Genomic DNA, 13,417 nt, shown 5'->3' with positions numbered 1-13,417 from the left:
GTGAGCACCAGTGTTTCCACACTTCCAGTGAGGATGGGGCTGCATGTGTGATAAGTGTCCTGGTTCAGCTCAGTGAGCACCAGTGTGTCCACACTTCCAGTGAGGATGGGGCTGCATGTGTGATAAGTGTCCTGGTTCAGCACAGTGAGCACAAGTGTTTCCTCACTTCCCAGTGAGGATGGGGCTGCATGTGTGATAAGTGTCCTGGTTCAGCACAGTGAGCACCAGTGTTTCCACACTTCCCAGTGAGGATGGGGCTGCATGTGTGATAAGTGTCCTGGTTCAGCACAGTGAGCACCAGTGTTTCCACACTTCCCAGTGAGGATGGGGCTGCATGTGTGATTAGTGTCCTGGTTCAGCTCAGTGAGCACCAGTGTGTCCACACTTCCAGTGAGGATGGGGCTGTATGTGTGATAAGTGTCCTGCTGCAGCACAGTGAGCACCAGTGTGTCCACACTTCCAGTGAGGATGGGGCTGCATGTGTGATAAGTGTCCTGGTGCAGCACAGTGAGCACCAGTGTTTCCACACTTCCCAGTGCGGATGGGGCTGCATGTGTGATAAGTGTCCTGGTGCAGCACAGTGAGCACCAGTGTTTCCTCACTTCCCAGTGAGGATGGGGCTGCATGTGTGATAAGTGTCCTGGTTCAGCACAGTGAGCACCAGTGTTTCCACACTTCCCAGTGAGGATGGGGCTGCATGTGTGATAAGTGTCCTGGTGCAGCACAGTGAGCACCAGTGTTTCCACACTTCCCAGTGAGGATGGGGCTGCATGTGTGATAAGTGTCCTGGTTCAGCACAGTGAGCACCAGTGTTTCCACACTTCCCAGTGCGGATGGGGCTGCATGTGTGATAAGTGTCCTGGTGCAGCACAGTGAGCACCAGTGTGTCCACACTTCCAGTGAGGATGGGGCTGCATGTGTGATAAGTGTCCTGGTTCAGCACAGTGAGCACCAGTGTTTCCTCACTTCCCAGTGAGGATGGGGCTGCATGTGTGATAAGTGTCCTGGTTCAGCACAATGAGCACCAGTGTTTCCACACTTCCCAGTGAGCATGGGGCTTTGGCCTGTGTATCTGGAAATGTCCTTTTATTACTCAATGAGCACAATTGAATGCCTTTGGCTCTTGGATTCCACTGAAACAATTTCAATTAGCTTCTATTCCTATATTTTTTTTCTAGAACATTTGATTTTTACCCATTTATGGTGGTTAAGGTTTATTCCAGTAGGAGACAAAGATATCTCTTTTACTTATTAAATTCAATAATAGAAGCATATATCTACTAATATACTAGATGGGATAGTTGAAAGGGCTTGCTAAAGAAAGTGTACTTCTTAGGAGACCAATTTGAAGTGATATTTGACCATCTTGCTCTCCCATGTAACAGAACCATTAGGTGTCTTTTCAAAGTAATGCTACCTGTTCACTAATGTTTTCTGTCTTTAAAAAGTTATTGAGGGCTGGAGAGATGGCTTAGTGGTTAAGCATTTGCCTGTGAAGCCTAAGGACCCAGGTTCGAGGCTCGGTTCCCCAGGTCCCACGTTAGCCAGATGCACAAGGGGGCGCACGCGTCTGGAGTTCGTTTGCAGAGGCTGGAAGCCTTGGCGCGCCCATTCTCTCTGTCTCCCTCTATCTGTCTTTCTCTCTATGTCTGTTGCTCTCAAATAAATAAATTAAAAAAAAAAAAAACAAAGTTATTGACGTTCAAACAGTTTTACTCAGACTATGTTTTATCAAAGATAAGTAAGCTAGTTTAATAAACCTGATAATACTTCAAAGGTGATGCAGCAGAAAATAAGCTAGTACTATTTAGAGTTGTAGACCAAATGCAAATTGATCCAGTGAAATGTTGTCACCAGATGGCATTTAGTTTAGAAAAGAATTACTATAGCCTCAGTCATTTGCTTAAGATTTTATTTACTAAAATGGATGATGATATTTCTAAACAATTTTCCTGGGAAGCAACAGTGATGCTAACTGAGTCTTACAGAAAGTTAGTGAGTTTTAATTCTAGTTTTCCTTTTCTAATAATTTATATGACTTTACTTAAGCATAAAGCATTCCCCAAACTGTCTCTGAATCTAAATAGTACGAGTGTCAATGCCTTTCTTATTAGCTCACTGTGAGAAAGTGATGACATATGCAAAGAAATCTAATTTATTATCAGTAGTAATTACTTTATTTCAGGCACAGTCCTGTGATATATTTTATAAAACATCTCTAATGAAGTAATGTTTTATGACCTTAATCACATTTACCTATGGCAAATAAGTTTATTGTATTTCAGAACTAATAATATGTCTGTAAAATTCTTGTCCTCATGTTTTAAGTGGTCTCTGAGATAAAAACTAGTGATACAAATATATACTTGAATGATGAATACAATGTAGTCTAGCAGAAAATGTGCAATAATGAAATGAAACTACAAATTAACATAACCAAAATGACACTTTCATTTGCACAAACATTCTCTTCCTAAATTATCACCCAGTCATAGTCAGGAAGTGATAAGAATCGTTACATATACATGGCTAGAGTGTAAAATAAAAATACTGTAGCTATTCTTGTTTAGTTACTTACTAGATTCTTCATGCTACATTCTTCCTTGAAGGCAAATGTTGACATTGATATATAACTTGTTTTGTGCTGGATGCTCATGTCCTTCAAAAGTGTAATCCAGAGAGTGATGGATGTTTTCTTCCGAAATGTGAATAAGGTATTAGAGAATGACCTAGGATGCTAACTGTATTGAAAACAGATTTGCTATCTTTCTGAAGGCTGTATTTCTGGGTTGCAAAATTGAATTTTTCAATAGACATGGATGTTTGTGAAAATATTTCCACTCATATTCTTGCATATGTACAAAGTTTTCCATGAGCAGATGTGGCTACTCCTTCCTTTATCCTCTGGAAGCTGTTTTTGGGAGCGTTGCACTGTTGGAAATTCCGACTTATTCATTCACCTCTCAGAACAAATGGGATGGGTATAGGAACAGCTCTACTTTTTTCTTTTCTTTTTCTTTCTGCACTGTGTGGCATTATTTTGTAGTTTCTATGGAATTATGAAGTATCAGTTCTTTCCCCTGGATTTTTATTCAGAAAAAAACTAGGTGATGAAAATACTAGGTTTTGCCTTCACAATATGTTGATTCAGAGCATATTACAATATTCCATTTTAATAATTTCTGCTTGAAAAGTTCTCAAATATAATAATGCTTACTTTAGAATATTATCATTTCAAGGAACAGGCTATATTTAAAAGGAAATACTGTAGTTGAATAAATATTGTACATGTTAAAATAATGAGATTGTCATATTTATTTATTAACTTGAGGTTTTTCTTTAAGATAAAAAGAACAGATTCACATTTAGAAAATCTGTTCTCTAACATATTTGTAACCTATGAAGTAACCAGATCAGTGACAGTCAATGAGGACATTTGATGCTGCTAGTATTTATCAGAAAGGTATGCAGGATTTCTATATATAACATTCAAAGGATATTTTATAAGTTCAAATGGCAAGTTATAGCTATTTATGCTGCAGCCATCTGTAAGGCAGTTAGATGGAGAAATCATACTTCAAATCTTTATACATGTAGATCAAAGAGCCAAAGGACATTCCAATATTGTATCATACTTTAAAAACTAGTACTATGGCTTGCTTGGACAATGAGGAAATCAGACTAGACTAGAATCCTGTAATAAAGGCTCATTGTGAATCCGCATTTTGTTTAAGCATAATGGCTTGACATATTCATACTCAATTTCAGGTGATAATAGGTAATAATGAGTTGAATATATCTCATACTAAAATTATTTTGGAAAAATAAATTTTGTTCTCAGTACAACTGTCTTTTAGGAAAATATCTTATAAGGATAATCTTCTTGGACTTACCTTGAAATTCAGTTGTTTGAACAAAAAGATCACAACTTAATATGCTAGGTTGAATATGAAGACAAGAGTATACAGCACGCAGCATAGATGTGAGTGCCAATTTAGCTGTTTTCCGGTTCTACAGTTGTGGAAACAAGACCATTTACAGCATGCCAGGACTTGCGATGCATGGCTTCTCTTCCTAGTTGTTTGAGACTTGGACAGTTACTCTGCATTGCTTTCCCTCACTCTATCAACATCAGTACTGTACCCTCCATGTACCTTGTATGATACCATATGGCCTAAAGTGTCTTAATAGAGAACAGATTAATATGAAAATATTTAAGAAAAATCTCACAATTCATGTCATCACATTGAATCTAACGATTTAACAGTTGATAATAATTCCTCCTTGATAAAATGGGGAAGACTGAAGAGATACTGTCTAAAATTCCTTAGAGCAAGAAACATGTATGATTGGAATTACACATTTCTTTTTTCAGTATTTTTATCTTTAAACAGAAATCTTAATAGGCAAATTGAAGAAAGCTTAGAAGCCTTAAATCAAAAGTCCAAACATTTATTAATTATTTTTTACTTATTTATATAAGAAACAAAGAAAGAGGAAGAGAGAGAAAAAAGGAATATATATATATATGCCAGTGCTTCATGCCACTGCAACCAAACTCCATATGTATGCATTATTCTCTGTATCTGGCTTTACATGAGTACTGGGGAATTAAATATCTACTGTCAGGCTTTGCAAGCAAGTACCTCTAATCACTGAGCAATCTTTGAAACTCTATAGGGTAATTTTATAAAATATAATATTAACTCTGACCTCCTGAAAAAGAATATTAAATCAAAAACACCATTGGGTACCTGCAGAGATACATACTTCTGAAAATGTGGTGTGACTTGAGGTATCTTATCTCTTATCTATACAAATCCTTACCAAGTGGATACTAAAGAGAACACTTACATAGGACATATTGAGGAGGAATGGAACAACTGGAGAGATGGAAGACATGAATTAGCACCAGTTACAGTATAAATTCGCAAGTCCTCTGTGCTGTTACTTTGTGCTTCATTATGTTTCTTTTCTTTGCTGATGTGATGGTTGTCTTCTCTTGGCTGTGCAAAGGGATTGTGAATTTATTCTATTTCCTGCTGTATCAAGGCATTCTAGAGATACGCTCTTTACACAAGTACTCCAGTCTCATCTCCCATTTCTGAACAAGCTTCCTGTGACTCTTGATCTCTCTTTGACAGGTTTTAAAGACATAAAAAATTCTGGGCATGGTGGTGCACACTATCAATCCCAGCACTTGGGAGACAGATAAAGATGGATTGTTGTGAATTCAAGGCCAGCCTGAGACTCCATAGTGAATTCCAAGTCAGCCTGTGCTAGAGTGAGACTCTACCTCAAACAACAACAACAAAAATAACCAACAACAACAACAAAAAAAATTGAACCCATAAAGACCTCAGGAGGCCCCAGAAGAACCTCTTGTGCTTGTTCTCAAAGCAGCTTCATAGAATGAATTTCACCACTGATTTTTCTGGGGCCAGATATATGAATTGCCACTCACAAAAGCAATGAGTTTCTGAAATAAATTTTGTGTAGCAGAAAAGATAGGCAGATTCTAAATACAGATGGTTGTATTTAAAAAATAATTTGGAAACTTGTATTTGCTTAATGATGGAAAATTTAAGCACTAGAATGGTTCTTCTCAGAAATAGGATGCCTATGTTTGCTCTCAATCATACATACAGCATTTCTGCTTTAAAATAGGATCTCACCTGAGTTACCCATCATTTTGATTCAAGTAGATATTGATACCTTGTATTTATTTTAATGGTTGATTGTTTAAGTGACTATTTGAAAGTTTTAGATAGGCTATAGAGTTGGATGAATAACTGTTAAGAATATTTTCTAATGGCTCTTATGCCTCAAACTTTTTATTTTATGAAGAATTTATAGAATGACTTAAGCTGGATATAAAATTCTATATTACATTAAAATCAAGCAGTTTATAATAAGTTCCTTAGAATGAACCTCTAGTTTATAATTTTGGTAGAATCCATTTTCAAAATTCTGCTACATTATTTCCTTTCTTAAAAGACATGATTTTATATAAAATCATCATTTTCACTTCTTTTTAATCTATTTATTTTTGCTTGTTTATAGTTTTTACAGTGCTGGATATACAACCCAAGGCCTTGTGCTTGCTAAGCAAAAGGTCCACCACTGACCTACATCCCCAAACTCTTTTTCACGAGTTTTAAATGTACAGTGACATTAACTGTATATATATTGGTTTTTCGAGGTAGGGTCTCACTCTGGCCCAGGCTGACCTGGAATTCACTATGTAGTCTCTGGGTAGCATCGAACTCATGGCGATCCTATCTCTGCCTCCCGAGTGCTAGGATTAAAGGCATGCGCCACCATGCCCGGTTTTAATATATTTTTTTAAAAAAAGAAAGAAATGAAATTTATAAAAAGTTAGAAATTAAGAAGAACTTTTTAAGCATGTTCCTGTTAGGTGTGGCTGTAGAATAAGGGGTTGGGAGTTAGTTATGATGTCTATTATGAGATTTTTAATTACTTGGAGAAATGAATGAATCTTCTTACCAATATGATCTTTTGAGTAATATAAATAGAAATTAATAAGAGTTTTAAGATCTTCTAATCTTTTGTATTTCATACCTAAAATTTATCATTTTTTTGTGTTTGTCTTCAGATTAGTGCATTTTGCCCTTTGCAAATTTACTAGACTCATTGCTGTTTAGTATATTATACAAAAGATTTTGACAAAGATATTTAGTATATGATAGAATATCATCGTCTTTTGAGTTCTAGTCTTGCTTTAATATCACCTTGTAATTTAAATTTTATCACACACATTTGTAATGGCCCATTTCTGGTTGGCTTTACAGGCAAAACTTTAGCCTTTCCATGAAGTTTAATGAGATTTCCTTCAAGTCATACATTTCTGAAAAGTGGGAGGTTTTAATAATGGGTGTAAATTAAATGAACCTGGGCCTGGTGATAAGGTCTCTGATTTTAATTTCACTCATAGAAGTTCCCCTTATGGTTGAAATGGTTGATTAGTCAGGGAACATGAATAAATTCAGTCCTGTTGTAGGTGTAAAAAAAAAAAAAAAAGCATTTTGTGATTTGATTTTAGAGATTTTGATATGTTCCCTAGCATGGAAAAAACAGTCAATAGTATATGTTTAAGTATGTTTATATTAGAAAAAGTTACTGTACTTAATCTGAGAGATTTAACCAATTAATATGAGGAAAATTTTTATCTTTTCTTTAGTTTTTGAGGCAGGGTCTAACTCTAGTGTACCCTGGCTTTGAATTCACTGCTTCCCAAGTGGCTTCAAACTCATGGCAGTCCTCATACTTCAACCTTGAGAGTGCTGGGATTAATGGTGTGAAACCCATACCTAACTAAAATGAGTAATGTATTCAATATAGTAATGTATGGCTCATATTTAATGAGCAACAGATCACAATTTTAGTAATGGAAGTCACTAACATTCCTGAGGTATTCTGTGCCCAGTGCTTAACACAATTCAGTTACCCTTTATTTCTCCCTTGTAGTAATAATGTAAGTATCATTCCTTAGATTAGTTACTGGAATACCAACTTTAAGCTATGTTTACTGTTGTAAAAGATTATAATAAAGCAATTAAATATCCTCTCCTAGGAATTGCTTATACTTTAGAACAGGAAAATAGATGTAAAAACAAAAAAAAATATGATTAAACAAGAAACACAAGAAAACAGTAGGTTCTGGGAAGATTACTAACCATAGCTGTGTGGTAGAGAACAGCCTTGAGGATTTAGCTTTAATGAGATTGTCATACAAGATTTTTTAGGGTAATGACACAGAAGCTCAGACATCAATAGAGATAGGGACAGCTTTATACATACCTGGGCTAATGCACTGCTGGTAAGCTAACTCACAGGGCAAAAGTTTTAAAAGGAAATTTGGTACTCAACACATTTACAGATCGGGCATCTGGTAAGCAGCGAGTGTTGTCTGAGCAAAGAAGAGAGCTTCATGGAAGGTAATCATAGAAGAGTTTACACAGGAATGGACTGGCTAACACTTCCATGTGATGAAGGATACAGTAAAACAGCAATAAGCTTACTGCCAATGAAAGGAATTTTAAATAGATAGAAAGAGTATTCAGGGAGTAGATGGTTTAGGTTATTTTCCTCTGAAGCAAAAAAAGAAAGAAAGAAAAAGAAAGAAAAAGAGAGAGAGAGAGAGAGAGAGAGAGGGAGGAAGGGAGGAAGGGAGGAAGGAAGGAAGGAAGGGAGGGAGGGAGGGAGGGAGGGAGAAAAGAAGGAAGGAAGGAAGGAAGGAAGGAAGGAAGGAAGGAAGGAAGGAAGGAAGGAAGGAAGGAAGGAAGGAAGAGGTACTTTTAGGAGAGAATAAAATTCTTGAGGAGAATTTTAGTTTTATTTTCATAGTTATTTTTGTTTTGAACTTCTGAGATGCAAAACTTGAGAACTAATGCAGGATAGAGGGAAAAAATAATGCATGAAACAGTTTGGAAGACTTAATTATTCAGGCATAAGACCTAGTAGACAAAGAAGAGTACAGTTAGCTTAGTCTTGGCAAGAACAAAAGCAGAGAAGGGTATAGACATATTAGTATTTTTGAATGTGGGAAGATTATCAAGCAAAGGTCATACTCACTTTCAAGGGCTTCCAGGAGAAAGCAGTGAGGTCTAAAGAACACAGGGGAAAGATGAGAAGTAGCTATCCCCAGGTGACAGAAAAAAATGCATTATGTTTATGCAGTTGTGGCTTGATTCAGGAGTGCCCCATAAACTTAGATATTCTGAATGCTGGGTTCCCAGCTGATGGAGATTTGGGAGTTAACACCTCCTGGAGGTGGTGCATTGTTGGGGGGGTGGGCTTATGGGTATTATAGCCAGTTTCCCCTTGCCAGTGTTTGGCACACTCTCCTTTTGCTATTGTCTGCCTTATGTTCGCAAGGAGGTGATGTCCACCCTCTGTGATTTTCCCCTGCCATCATGGAAATTTCCCTCCAATCTGTAAGCTAAAATAAGCCTTTTTTCCCCCATAAACTGCTCTTGTTCGGGTGATTTCTGCCAGCAGTGTAAATCTGACTGCAACCGCAGTTGCAATTGCTGAGCCGTATGAACTAACCTGCTCTGCGTGCAGGGGTAATTTAAAGTGAAACTGGCCAATACAACTAAATGTTTGCGTTTGGCTGCTTCATTGCTGGAGTTCCATAGGCACAGAATTGGAGGATATGCTATTTGGTACCTTGTCAGGGGAAAGGGAATACAATGTGTTAAGAGGTTTGGGAAAATAAGTGAACTGAATGGAGAGCTCTGTAAACTCTTTTTTTTTTTTTTTTAGAATAGGAAAAAATGGCATCAGGGTGGGGATTGATGAAGGACAATTAGAAAATGGTTAGGTCAATGAATTATGTGATAATTCTTACTTTTAAAAGAATTTTGAGACTTAGAGAGGCCAAACAATGAACCTCAAAGACTAACAGAAGCTGGATGAGTGCAGCACTGTGATTTGATCCAGTCTCCTCAGAAGGTATTCATCTGAATACAAGGCCTAGTTGGTATAACGCCTTATCCTAGTAAAAACAAGCCAAGCCTGGCCTTCAAGTAGTTTCCGTTCCCCATAGAATTACCTCACAAGCAGAAGGTAACATTCATATGAGCAGGTGGGAGACAGTTTCACCATCCTATAGATATAAGGACTATGAGAAGGAAACATAGAAATTGTTGAATCTCACTGTGCTAAGGAAGAAGATTGAACAATTCAGAAAATCAAATTTTCCTGATCTTATGGTTTAAATATGCAATGTTCCCTATTGGTTCATATTATGCATATATGGTGGTGCTATTTTGGGAAGTTCTGGAATAGTAGGGGGAAAGTGCTGTGCTGGGAGATATAGACCATGCACTGTAGATTTTGTATTCCTTGTTGTTTCCTATCTCTTTCCATGTTTTCTGGTTGCCAGTAAGTGAAGATCTGTCCTCTTTTGCACCATCCACTATAATGTTCTTTACAAGCACATGGAGTCAAAGTACAATGGACGCATCCCTCTAAATCTGATCCAAAATAAACAGTTCCTTCCTTTATTGTCTGATATGTTGTTACAGAGATGAGAAAAGTAAGCAATATACCTCAGTTACATAAGTTCCCAGAGTTAACCTATATAGATTATATATTTCACAATTCTGCGTATATCTCTGATAACCCTGGGAAACATCTCAGAACTGCAGATTGTTTAGAGAGTTAAGCTGATACCTGAGTAAACATTAGCAAACAAGTCTAAGAACTTGAGGCATTTTCAAATGTAATTAAGTTTTTCCCCTCAATTACAAGATATAAAATAAATGTGCTATAAAAAGTTTGGAGGGAAAATTAGTATCACAGAGCCCCTACCTTAGCTGCCAAGTCTTTCTGGCAGAGAAATGAGGGCTCTAATTATCTAGTAGCATTGGTCCGGAACTATTAGGTGAAACAATGTTAGATATATGTACTTTAAGGTATAAGCTTTTTAGTAACCAAACTTGAGTTTGTTATATCTTCCTCCAAATCCTTTGAGAATCATAAAAAGCCAAATGTGGCACTTGAGAAGCTGAGTTTGAGATAACCCTGAGTTAGAGGCTTGCCTAGGTTTCTTGATGAGTTTCAGGATAGCCGGTGTGTTAGAGTACTCAGTTTCAAAAACAAAACAAAACAAAAAGTAAATGAAACCAAACTTACAAAACAAAACAAGAAAGCACACTAGGCTCATTTAGCTTTCATGTATTCTTAATGCACTTCAGATTGAGATCAGTATCTTTGTCTCACAGGAAATGATGACCTGTATTAGTCATATAATACTGTCCAAAGCATGACTGACTCATGCTGTTCAAAGGCCTTTTTGTAAAATTAGCAGCATCTATTATCATCTTCATATTTCCCAAACATTTTGTTAAATAACTGACTATTGCCCCATAATGCATGACCCACAATCCCCATGGGGTTAACCTGTACCCCAATGTGTAAGGCTTTTTCAGAAAAGAGGCAGGGAGGAGGGATAGGATAGTACCAACATGTGTTGTTTACATAAAATATCTGTCCATATCTAATACTTAAAAAAATGAAAATAAATCTTCTGATTAAAGAGATTTCTCGAGTACAATGAAAGACATGTATCAACTGGTAATTAAGAACATATTTAAGAACAATTTGAGATTTCAGAAGGTCAATTATCCTATCTAATTTAATGCAAGATTGAGAAATAACTTTTCTTCTATAAATACTTTTTCCTAGAAAAAATGGTTTTAAAAAATTCCACCCCCCGTCTCCCCCCCCCCCCCCCCCCCCGCCTCTCAGTAGTAACTCAAGATCTTCCTTTCTAAAGATCTCTCAATTTTCTGGAAAATCTATTTGATTTTCCTTCTTATGTTTTAATGAATAAACAGTGTTTAAATAGATGTTTCTTTTATTTTTATATGGGTGAGTAAGCATACACATGCAACAGGGATGTCTGTGCAAACTGATGCCACATATTAAATTGTTAAAATATGGGCTAGAGAGATGACTCGTTGGTTAAGGTACTTACCTGAAAAGCCTAAAAATCATGGTTTGATTCCTCAATACCCATGTAAAGCCAAATGCACAAAGTAGCATGTGCATCTGGTGTATGCAGCAGCTAGAGGCCCTGGGGACCCCCCCCCCCACTCTCTCTCTCTCTCTGTCCTCTCTGTTGTAAATAAATAATAATTAAAAACTTAAAATATATGGGTTGGAGAAATGGGTTAGTAGTTAAGGTGTTTTCCTGTGAACCCAGGTTCAATTCTCCAGGACCCATGTAAGCCAGGTGCACAAGGAACACAGGCATCTGGAGTTTGTAGTGGCTAGAGGCCCTGGTGTGTCCATTCTCTCTCTGTATGCCTTCTCTCTCTCTCTCTCTCTCTCTCTCTCTCTCTCTCTCTCTCTCTCTCTCTCCCTCCCTCTCTCTCTCTCTCTCTGCTTACAAAAGTAAAAATAAAAAATTAAAATATATCCCTGTGTATATATGAGTACATGTGCATGCAACATAGTTGTAGATTAATCTATATTTCTCCAAAGCGGTCTAAAGTTCAGTATTTTTAATTTTTTTTTCTTTTCGTATCACAAAGAAAACCATATTGTGTTTCATTTGGATACCAATGCATAAAACTATACTGATAAAGTAATATAGGACATAAAGAAGCTACTTTTAGTTTAAAATTTTTCAAATGCTCTCTCATTTTGAAAATTTTATCTGCTAACAGAAAATGACAATGATTATTTCTATAACATTGGGTTAATTGTTTCATATTTGTTAGTTTGCTAAGTCATTTATTATTTGTTTTAATAAACAATATTAACTGAGTGTATTGCACACAACAGTCATTATTTAGCTCCACCAGTTTAATTAGAGACCTTTAGTGGCTCGACAGCCACACCTCCATGACAGAAGCAATCAGTGGGGAAGTTGATGATTGAAAGCACCAAGAATCAAGCAGCTCCTGCTTCCACAGAAGCATTCGTTTCTTCTCCTGTGAAAATGGAGGCAGATGGCTGTTCCTTGCCTATTATTTAGGGAGGGGTGAGTACGAGTACTTCAGCCAACCTCCTTTGGTATATGCTGAAACAGATCCAAGCACCCGAGCCTTGGCTGCTGCACGCACTGAGTCTATTCACTGCTTCAGTCCCAGAACATCAGCTGACTGCAGCTGAGCCAGAACAGAATTGACACGAGGTGATTGCATTTGAAGTTCTCAAACATCAGTATCTCTGAAATTAGGGACTTGTTCAAAAGGCAAAATGCCCTTCTATACACAGCAAACACATTTCTGATTCCAGCTTTCTCCCAGCCAGAAAGTTTGTGTTCTCAGATAGCACAATGGTGTAGATGAAGATGTTCCACACATACTTCCGTAGCAACATCTCACTAAATAAGTGGATTTCACACACATTTAGTGCTGAATTTACTGAAACCCATCTCGGCATGATATGCAAACTTACAGATACCTGGGCAGTTCTATTCTGGAGTTGTTTTGCCTTGGTTGAAGAACTAACTTAATCCTTTTGGGAGTCAATGACATATAGGCCACGATTCAACACAGACTTTATTAAAATTAATGATGGAAACTTACGTCTAAGTTATATTGAACACAAATTTATCATATATGTTAGTATACATGTTCTCATTGTGTCAGAATAGTTTACTATAGGTATTGGGTCTATATGTTGGAGTATACCACACATCTCAAATCTGTGCCTATGAGGTCATTATGGAGGTGGAGGACAACTCATCTCCCAATTCTGGGCCTGTGAGTCATTACATCAGTGTGGGGTGCACTGCATTTCTTCTCAACTCAGTGCCTGTTAAGTCATTATGTGGGTGCCAAGTACACCATACCTCTTCTCAACTTTGCTTCCATGATGCCATTGCCATTACCTTGGATCAGCCCCTGTGCATTTAGACCACAGAATTCAGCAAACG

At 37.2% G+C, this 13,417-nt stretch overlaps 1 protein-coding gene across 3 annotated transcripts in view; it reads left to right on the top strand.

Annotated features, from left to right (window-relative positions):
• The window catches only part of Dcc (DCC netrin 1 receptor), a 1,292,030-nt gene that overhangs the window by 946,826 nt on the left and 331,787 nt on the right, over window positions 1-13,417 (top strand). The gene's annotated exons all lie outside the window — the stretch shown is intronic.

The sequence above is a fragment of the Jaculus jaculus genome, chromosome 2 (assembly GCF_020740685.1).
Source record: "Jaculus jaculus isolate mJacJac1 chromosome 2, mJacJac1.mat.Y.cur, whole genome shotgun sequence".
In the NCBI taxonomy this organism is placed as follows: Eukaryota; Metazoa; Chordata; class Mammalia; order Rodentia; family Dipodidae; genus Jaculus; species Jaculus jaculus.
The sequence above is the reverse complement of the archived record's forward strand: the minus strand, read 5'-3'. Positions and strand labels throughout refer to the sequence as shown.